The sequence below is a fragment of the Nannospalax galili genome, unplaced genomic scaffold (assembly GCF_000622305.1).
Source record: "Nannospalax galili isolate Female #2095 unplaced genomic scaffold, S.galili_v1.0 scaffold820, whole genome shotgun sequence".
In the NCBI taxonomy this organism is placed as follows: Eukaryota; Metazoa; Chordata; class Mammalia; order Rodentia; family Spalacidae; genus Nannospalax; species Nannospalax galili.
The window spans coordinates 348,479-358,321 of NW_008346549.1; the positions used below are offsets into that span (position 1 = coordinate 348,479).

Consider the following 9,843-nt stretch of genomic DNA (forward strand, 5'->3'; position numbering starts at 1 on the left):
ATGTTTATCTACTATTAGGAGAATGTGGTTAAGAACACCATTAATTTGATCTGGGAGGTTGAGAAGTTTCTTATCAGTTCAGGACATTAGATTTCTTTTGTATTAATCTCATGAAGAACATTAGGGAGACTGTTAGTGAGGAAAACTGTTCCACATCATAATCAATGTAAGTTCAAAAAATATTTTATTATTTTTATTTTATGTGTATGAGTATCTTGCCTGCATGTGTGTGAATGTACTCATGTAGTGCAATGCCTGCAGAGTACAGAAGAGGGCGCTGGATCTCCTAAAACTGGAGTTATGAACAGTTGTTAGCTACCATGTGGGTGCTAGGGAATCAAACCCGGGTCCTCTGCAAGAGCAGCCAGTGCTCTTAACTGCTGAGCCGTCTCTCCAATCCTCAATATACATTTTACTCAAGGAAGCAAGTGTAGCTGTGCAATTGGCTGGCTGGTGCACCAAAGCCTATGTGAGGAAGCTGATGGTTAAAACTATACATGATCAATGAGAGTAACTGTAACTTGGCTGTACGCCCCACAATAGTAAATGTCTCTGCCTATATATCAGATATAATTCTCACTGGGACAGACACTGAGGGCCAGGTTTGAGGGAGGCTGGGGTTCCTTTACCGTAGACGCAGCCAAAGTCCATTTTCTGAGAGGAGAATATCATCCTATTGAGTCTGGCTGTGCAAGATTGCCCAGTGATGTCCTCTAGGCACTACTCCAGTGTTATTAATGATTCTGCCCAGACCTATGAGTTTAATGCCATGTATTTGGTATCTCGAGTTAGTTGGGGAATCTGGGCCTTTAGGGCAAAAGGACATACTAGAATGGTGTGAGGTTATCTTCCACAGAGAGGAAGTTCCATAATTAGAAAAGATATTTTTAGAAGTAGCTTCAGTATTTAAGAGTGTGGGCCATTGGCCCATAGCCAATTCGGATTCCATCTCAGCAAGCTTAAAAAAAATCTGGATATGGGCCCCAGTCACTGAGCCGCCGCTGAGGACTCAGCTGCCTCCCCCCTCAAGCCCCCTCGCTGCCCGCTCCGTATCCTTGTCCCCGTGTCACGTCCCCCCAACTTCTCCCGCAGCCACCTTTCGCAGGCCGTTTCCACCGAAGAAAAGGAATCGTATCGTATGTCCGCTATCCAGAACCTCCGCTCTTTCGACCCCTTTGCTGATGCAAGTAAGGGTGATGACCTGCTTCCTGCTGGCACTGAGGATTATATCCATATAAGAATTCAACAGAGAAATGGCAGGAAAACCCTTACTACTGTCCAAGGGATCGCCGATGATTACGATAAAAAGAAACTAGTGAAGGCGTTTAAGAAGAAATTTGCCTGCAATAGTACTGTAATTGAGCATCCAGACACAGAGAAGTGATTCAGCTACAGGGTGACCAGAGCAAGAACATATGCCAGTTCCAGATAGAGAGTGGACTGGCTAAGGACGATCAGCTGAAGGCTCATGGGTTTTAAATGCTGTGGCTCTCTGAAGCTTAAGTGAGGATTTCTTTGCAATAAGAATTTCCCTTCTGTCCCTTGTCACAAGTTTAAAAACCTCACATCTTGTATAATGTAACCATTTGGGGTCCGCTTTTAACTTGGACTAGTGTAATTCCTTCATGCAATAAACTGAAGAGTCCCCCAAAAATCTGGATATGAATACAAGCTCTTTTCCATGAGGTGGTAGAAGCAAATATTTGAGGAATGGACATGATAGATATGATCCATTCTTTTAAGCCTGGATTATCTCTCCTTTCCTTCCATTTGGAACAAGAGGTCAACTTTCTGACATGTTTTTGAGAGGGAATCCTTTCCCTGGGAATACCTCTCCTTTATATTGGCCCATTCTAGTTGTCCCAAGACTTCTAGGCCTGTGCCCATTGCTCTGAGTAGGTCTCTCTTGTTCCTCTGGGGAAGACTGTCCTTTAGGTTTTTGTGTAAGGTAGCAAGGGGACTCTCTTGGGCCTGAGTCTTCTCAGGCCAGATTTGGAACAGCCACTCAGTCAATTGACTCTGTTGTAAGAGAATGGCTGGGGAACAATTGGGATAGAAATGGTGAATCCAAAACCAAGAGATATCCCATTGAAGTTAGGAAGGCAGGGATGGCCCCCAAATAAGCAAAGATCTAGGTTCCCAATTCTATCCAGCCCATATAGTACGGGCAGTCTTCGAGGGTGCATGAGCCTGAGTTACTTCTAGTAATTGGGAACGTCCATTGGGGAATTCCATAATCAGCCCACAAGTACAGAGTAAGGAATTGTGGGAGGGGGGTCTTGTTTTATATTACAGTGAATTTCACTTTGCTTCTTGGGCCTAACACACCAACAAAACAAACTCCCATAATACAATCAGGTAGCAGTTCATAAGGGGGAATCCTTACCGTATTGATGGTCATACAGGCCAGGGCCTGACAACTATTTTTAAGACAGATGTCAGCCAGGAAGGGATTGAATGGGGTGATCCTAATCAGGACCTAGTCAAGATACAAGAGTCTCCCTGAAAAGTACTCCCCTCTGTAAAGATCTGAGGTAATTTCATTCCAGTGTAAGGTAAAAGACTTTCTCATAGGTACAGGAAAGAAGCAGCGAACCTGTATGGGTCCCACACCTGGTCTTGGCAGTAGGGAACATATAATGATATTGTTAGAGGTTAGTTTGAACCTAACTTTATTTTGACCCACCTATTCTCTAGATTCTGATTCAAAGGAATCTGGGTTCTACAGAGGGCATAGTATCACTGGCCAGGAAGATTTTTTTTTAATTTAAAGGCTATTATAGCAAAAAAGTATATAGTCCAGAGAACAGCAACTATTCCCAGAAAAGTTCCACAGAACAACACCAATTAGATGGGGTCCAGTCATGGGGGACAACAGTACAAAGTCCTACTGACAGGACTGTAACAAGGAAGAGAAAACATGAATGAATGAGATTGAGATATAGAGATGTTGTTCGTGTAGGTTTCAATTGACTGTTTCTTGAACAATAGCTTGAGCTCCGCTAGTGAATCATGGGTAAGAGTCATGACAAACGGGGTAGACAAAATGATAGGATAAGGACCCTCCTGGGTGGGAATCAAGGTAGGGGTCTCTTTAACCTATCTGATTAGAACTCGGTTTCAGGACAGTACAGGGGAGGTCACACGTTGCTTTCTGCTTTCTTTGGGAGTTCCCTGTCTAATTTCTGGAAGGATCTGTTGGAATCTAGTAGGTGAGTGATATGAGAGATTAGTCAGCTGGTCTCAGCATCATGCAGCCGGTCTTTTGAAAGGAAAGGCCTACCATATAAAGCCTCAAAAGGAGTTAGTCCCAGTGGTCTGGGGTTGTTTCTCAAACATATCAAGACAAAAGATAATAATTTAATCCAAGGGGCCTAGGCCTCTTGCACTAATTTGATGAGATGTCTCCTAGTAAACCATTTATCCTTTCTACCTTTCTCAAAGACTGGGGATGCTAAGCACATTGGAGACTGAATTGCATCCTGAAGGCTTGTGAAACTCCCTGGGTAATTTTAGCCTTAAAGCCTGGCCCATTATCACTCTGTATGCTTTTAGATAATCCAACTCTCAGGATAATATAAGAACCTTTATCACTTCCCATGCTTTTTCTGTTCAGCTGGGGAAGGCTTCAACCCATCCAGTAAAGGTGTCCACCTAGACCAAAAGTAGATGGGTCTTGGGTCCCCCTAGTGAGTGAGATCTATTTGCCAGTCCTCCCTGACAGTTGGCTTATCTCTGTACCCCAGGGACAGATGATTATTATGGGGGTTGGTCTTTGGCAAATTCCAGCCCTTTAACTATTTGAGTTACAACATTTGATATTCCTTTCCCATGAACAGTTTTGTTGTTGTTGTCGTTAGCTAAATAGAATTTTATCTCCCCATTTGGTACAGTTGGTGGTGAGACTTTAAAATCTTCTATTGTAAAGATAGAGGCAGCCATGGGTGTTCATCAAGGTCAACCCACTGTCCATGATGATCCAGACTACAACCATATCCTTGGGCCTCCTCTATCTCAGAAAATGTATAATGTGGCCTCTCTAGGGGTAAGAGGGATTCTCCCAAAAGAAGGGAAGCATCCCTTCCATTTTAAGTGCTGCAACCAAGGCAAGTGGTTTCCCTAGAAATACTGCATCTTCTCCTCTCCAGTGCTCATGGCAGTGCATGACTGCAATATCCTGGGGGAGCAGGACTACATCTAGTAAATCCAAAATACCCTTCAAGTGTTTAATAGGGGTCTCCGAACTTGTCAACACTCCCCTCTCTTTGCAGATGGCTTCAGGAGCATGCAGTACCAAATGTGCATGTCTAGAGTTTACACAGATAGACTTTTACCTTTGTTAAGATTCAAGTCCCTGAGGGTTAGGAGTTCTGCCAACTAGGCATTGGTATTAGCCAAGACGGGTTAGCTCCAGGAGTCTTAAACTCTTATCACAGTATATTCTGCTCTCAAGTTCTGTCTTGAACAAGTGAGCTCCCATCAGTAAACAATTGGAGATCAGGATTTTCCAAAAGCTGGCTTTTAAGGTCCAGCCTAACAGGATAGATTTCTAATATGAGGCTACTCCTCATAGCAGGAGTATCCAAGGCTCTTCCCTTCAGGGAGGACAGTAACAAGATTGAAGGAGGGACAGATCTTAAAGGTCATTTCAGAACCATAAGAAGAGCCTGGTATTTTACCAACCTGCTGTCTCACAACCATAAGTGTCCTTTTGAATTAAGTATTCCCCCTATGTCATAGAAGGGAGGTGTATAGTGTGAGAGGCTTTCCCAAGGTCAGCTTATATGCTTCAGAGACCCGAAGTTCCACAGTTTCTATTGCTCTCAGTCATCCTGGCCATCCTTTAGTCACTGACTCTAACTCCTTACTAAGACATCCCACTGGGTGTGGTCAGGAACTATTGTATTAACTGTGTTAGGACTTACAGAACATTTCCCTTTCTTTCAGTCACATACAAGGAAAAATCAGGGCTGAATAGACAATCCCAAGGCAGGGGCCCAAGTGAGGGTTTCCCTAAGTTGTTGAAGAGAATGACATGGGGACTGGAGAGATAGCTTAGTGGTTAAGAGGACCTGGGTTTGAGTCCCAGCACCCACATGATGGCTAAAAACCATCAGTAATTCCAGTTCCAGAGAATCCAATGCCCTCTTCTGACCTCTGCAGGCAATGCACAACATGGGTGCACTTACATATATGCACCGAATACACTCATACATATAAAATAAAAATAATAAAAAATGTTCTTAAAAATAATAACATGGGGACTGGGGAGATGGCTCCGTGGTTAAGAGCACTAGCTGCTCTTGCAGAAGACCCAGGTTCTGTTCCTAGCATCCACATGGCAGCTAACAACCATCCATAACTCCAGTTCCAGGGGATCTGACACCATCTTCTGACCTCTTTGGTCATTGCACAACATGGATACACTTATATTTATGCAGGCAATACATTCATAAAAATAAAGATACCATGGTCAAGCCAGTTTTGCAAACTCAGAAATCCAGATTCTACTGAATACTTCAAGACCCTCAGTTGCTTTATAGTTTGAGGGAGTGGGTAGTAGGTTAGACTCATTAGAGATTAGGCTGTGTTTCCCTTCTAGTATCATCCCTAGATCCATAACTCAGGTTTGGCATAATTAAGCCTTTTACCTAGAGACCTTATAGTCAGTCCCTGTGGATGAGAAGTTAAGGAGGGATCCAGTCCCTCTTCTATTGCCCCAAAAAACATTAAGTCATCCATATATTGGAGGAGGGTTATATGGAGGTTTGTCTAGTCCGTAAGATCCTGAGCCAAAGCCCGTCCAAATAAATAGCATCTGTCTCTAAATCCTTGAGGCAAAACAGTTCAAGTGACTTACACAGCTTTGCAAGTTGTGTCCTCAAATGCAAAGAGAAGCTGGCTCTCAGGATACAGAGGAAAACAGATGTTTTTAAGACAGAGTAGTAAATTGTCCCTAGTGGGGTCTGAGTAAGGCGGGTATAAGGATTAGGCACTACAGGGTAAAGAGGGACTACAGCCTCATTAATAATAATATTCAATCTTGTACCAGCCTCCATTTTTTAGGCCCCTCTGGATTCCTAAAATAGGGAAATTATAGGATCTGGAGCATTCTCTCAAAAAGTACTTGCTTTTTAAGAGTTAGGATGATGGACTTGAGTCCCTCTATCACTTCAGGTTTGAGTAGGTATTTTTCCTGGTGATGAAAATAGGTGAGGTCCTTTAAATGTATTCAAGCAGGTACCTCATTTGCAGCATGACCCAGGCTCTCCATCTGACCATATGGTGGGGTCCACATTAGTCTCTGTTAGAGATAAACGTGGATTTTCTCCAGAGAATAGGATGGGTTCTACTTGGCAACAGGAAAGAATATCCCTGTCTAGTAGAGGCATTGGTGTTTCTGGTACTATAAAGAAGGAGTTATGGAAGAGGTGGTCCCACCCCCAATGAGTAAGCAAGAGGTTTAGTGAAATAATATTTTTAGGGGTTGGCCTGATATGCCCCTAAAACAGCCAGATTGTTCAATTAAGGAGCTAGAGAGAAGGGTAGCACTGAAAATCGAGGTTCATGCCTATGAAGAAGTCCACTGTGTACTGTACTGCCTATCTATAACGTTACCTGGGGCTTCTCAAGGTGGACTGGTATCATGGGAGCCTGCAGGGATGGTCCTAAGATCTGTCAGTGCTCTGTAGGAGATGATGGCCTGGGACTTCTTGGGCTCACAGAATATCTTGCCTTCTCATGGTTGCCTTGGCAGTTGGGACCGGTTCCAGGCAGGAGCCAGGGCTTTTCCCTCGGATCTCCTCCCATTTGGGACATTCCTTCTTAAATGTTTACAGAGGAAGCATGCCCCAGTGGGGTCCCAGTGGTTCAGGACGGTCCCTCCATGGGTCTCCTGCAAGCTGGCTAGGATTTTATGTTAAAGTTCAAATAGCCCCACCCCCTCACCAACAGGGCCTCATGGACCTCACAAGCCCCTGAGAAAAGGGAACCGAGTTGATAAGCACCCTGGTCTATATATCTTCCCTCCTTCTGCAGGAAGCAGAAGCCTCCCCTTATAAAAACACCCCAGCTCACGACCAGGGGCAGACATTTTCCCTGCCCAGAAGGGAATCTGTCCCATGTGTTCCTTTGCTAATAAACTCTATTCCAATGGAGTTTTATCTGTGTCCTGGTGCTTTCTCCTGATCAACCAAATTCATCCATAGGCTACTTTATCTATCAGATGGCACCAAAACCAGATTCTTACTTCAAGGGACCTGTGCAAGCTCTCCGACTGGACTTCTCCAACGCCACTAATTTGGCTTTCAGGTACACTCCCACCCTTCTTTTCTCTCTCCTCCTCGCCCCAGCTCTCTGCTTAGCTTTCACTTCTTTCTGGCTCTCCTCACTGGGGAACACACTCTACCTTGCCTACGTCTTCTTTTGATCTCCTTTCCCATTTAATTCCGTCACTCAGGGACAGCAGTGGTCTCCAGGGTGGAGCTGCTTCATCCATTCGCTACCTCAGTTCCCTCGCCCCCGGCCTCTCCCCCCCTCCCCTCTTTGCCATGGGCCTGGAAGGTCTGCTGTCTTCCATCGTTTTTCCCTGTCTTTGTCCTCTTCCACCACCTTTCTTCCTCACTTTACTTGGGATGATTTCTGTTGCTGTTCAATCCAATTTTAAGTCTCCTCTCCTTTGCTTCCATCTTTTAGGCTATCTTTCCTCTTTCCTCTAACTTCTTATGGATTCCCTACACATGCAAATGCTCCGGATCCTTCTCCTCTCTCTCCCCCTCCCATACTAAAGCTTTCTACTCCCCACCATGAGCCTGCCAGCCCACCACGTGTCTGACCTCCCATGCAGGCTCTAAACCTGCATGACCCCAAGGCTTTTTTTTCTCTTCCGGGCTATTCACCCCCTCCGGGCAGCTGCCAAGATTGCCAGCTTGCCTGCCCTGGGTATTTTTTTCTTTAACATTCTAATGCAATGATAAAAGTTTCCAGCTGGGCGCATTCTTAAATTCTCTTATGAATGTGACTAAGAACTCTTTAGGGGACCCTTCTCTCTCCCGTTTTGACCCACATAGGCAAAACCTGCTGGATGGCTTCACTGGAGCATTTAAAGAATTTCTGGCAGCTCGCCCCATGGACAAACAAAAAATGTTTTAAAAGCCTTTTTTTTCCTCCTAAACTTTTTCTCAGGCAAAGGGGCTCGAAATTTTGATCTTAGGCCCTCTTGGGCATCAAGCAACTGGTGCTCAGGTGCCTACTTTTCTAACTAGACCTAACCATTTTAAATTTCATTATACATAAAGGGTCACAGGCACTGCTCAGGCAAGTCATATGCTTTCAGACCAATGAACACTGATTTCTATGTCCTGTTCCTTCTGCTGCTCTCATGAGTTTCTTTTCCAGCATAGCTTGTGTCTAGAAATTAAGAGATCCTGAGAACTTGGCTTCGCATTCACAGCTACAGTGGTTGGTGAGAAACATGGATTCCTTTGATTTGCTTTTCTATTTGGAGCGCGCGCACACACACACACACACACACACACACACACACATAAATCTGAGGGTATTTTCTTCTTTTATATCAAGCCTAATCTACCAGTACCAGGGGTGCCTAGGATTCTCTTGTAATTTATTTTTGTTTTCATTTCTGGCAGAGTAAGGGAATAATACCAGATCTACACAATGGGAGTTTAAATTTTAACATTGTTTAGGGCTTGTTTCAAAAGGAGATTACTTTGAGTTTTAACTTCTTCTATGGTATATTTAGTATTTTTTAAAGATGATTTTTTTACATTGTTTGACATATTTATGGATATTTTAAAATGAATTATTTTTAGGTTTTGACATCATTTGCATGACATCTTTATTTGGTAATATTAAAGAACCTATTTTGGATTTTAACATCTTTTATATGGTATTTGCTAATTTCTAAAAAGACTATTTTAAGTTCCTACTGTTTTACATAGTATATTTGTTAGTTTCTAAAGGGAACTTAAAGTTTTTCTAGCCATTTGCCTTCAAGGTGCAAAGGGAGCTGACACTTTGTGATGACTAGACCTGTGAACCACATGGAAATTTGCTGTACTCCAGGGCCAAAACCTTACAAGAGACAAGCTACTACCAACACATAGTTACAACAATGAGAGGTAAAGTAATAGTCTACTTGAGTGAGAGGCTTGAGATGCCATCTCTACTCTCTACTGGTCCTCCCTTTTCTACATTATGACTCTAAGCCTGTTTTTCTCTGGACTAGAGCTATTTCCCTCTCTGATGCTCAGATGCTCTATGCTTGCTTATGCTCCTGCCCCATCATTCCCTAAGTGCTTTCTAGTTATAATTTCAGGGTAATATTAATTATATTGGTAAATTGTCACATGCTGTTTGAGCTCACTGAGATGCTAACTCTGGAGATGGGATTGGCCCTCCCACTTCAGACTCAAGCCTATTATCTCAAGATGTGTTCTCCAAGACTTCTCCAGGTTCAGGCTGGCCCCCGACCCTGTGACAAGGAGAAGGATAACAACAAAACAGCCTGAGAGTAAAGGCACTGTGCAGTTGGAAACAGCTAAGGTGTAAATTAATTTCAACAGAGGGTATTACTGTCTATAATGAAACTAATGGGATTATTTTCAGTATTATTTAGACTTTATTTATTTTAACCTAATCTCTTAATGTTTCCTTTTGTCTTTTCTGTCTCCTCGGATTTATGTTCTTAGATTGACAGGGTTTTATTAACTCCCTTCAGTTATTTAGCTCTTAAAAAGGGAAAAGATGCTACCTCAAATCTATATGGCAAACTTAACTCTTTTTTTTTTTTTTAGTTTTTTTGAGACAGGGTCTCCCTATAGC

General features: G+C 43.2%; 1 pseudogene; it reads left to right on the forward strand.

The window, feature by feature from the left end:
* Nucleotides 1–1,097: 1,097 nt before the first annotated feature.
* LOC103742044 lies at nucleotides 1,098–1,494 on the forward strand (annotated as a pseudogene).
* The last annotated feature ends 8,349 nt before the right edge of the window (nucleotides 1,495–9,843 follow it).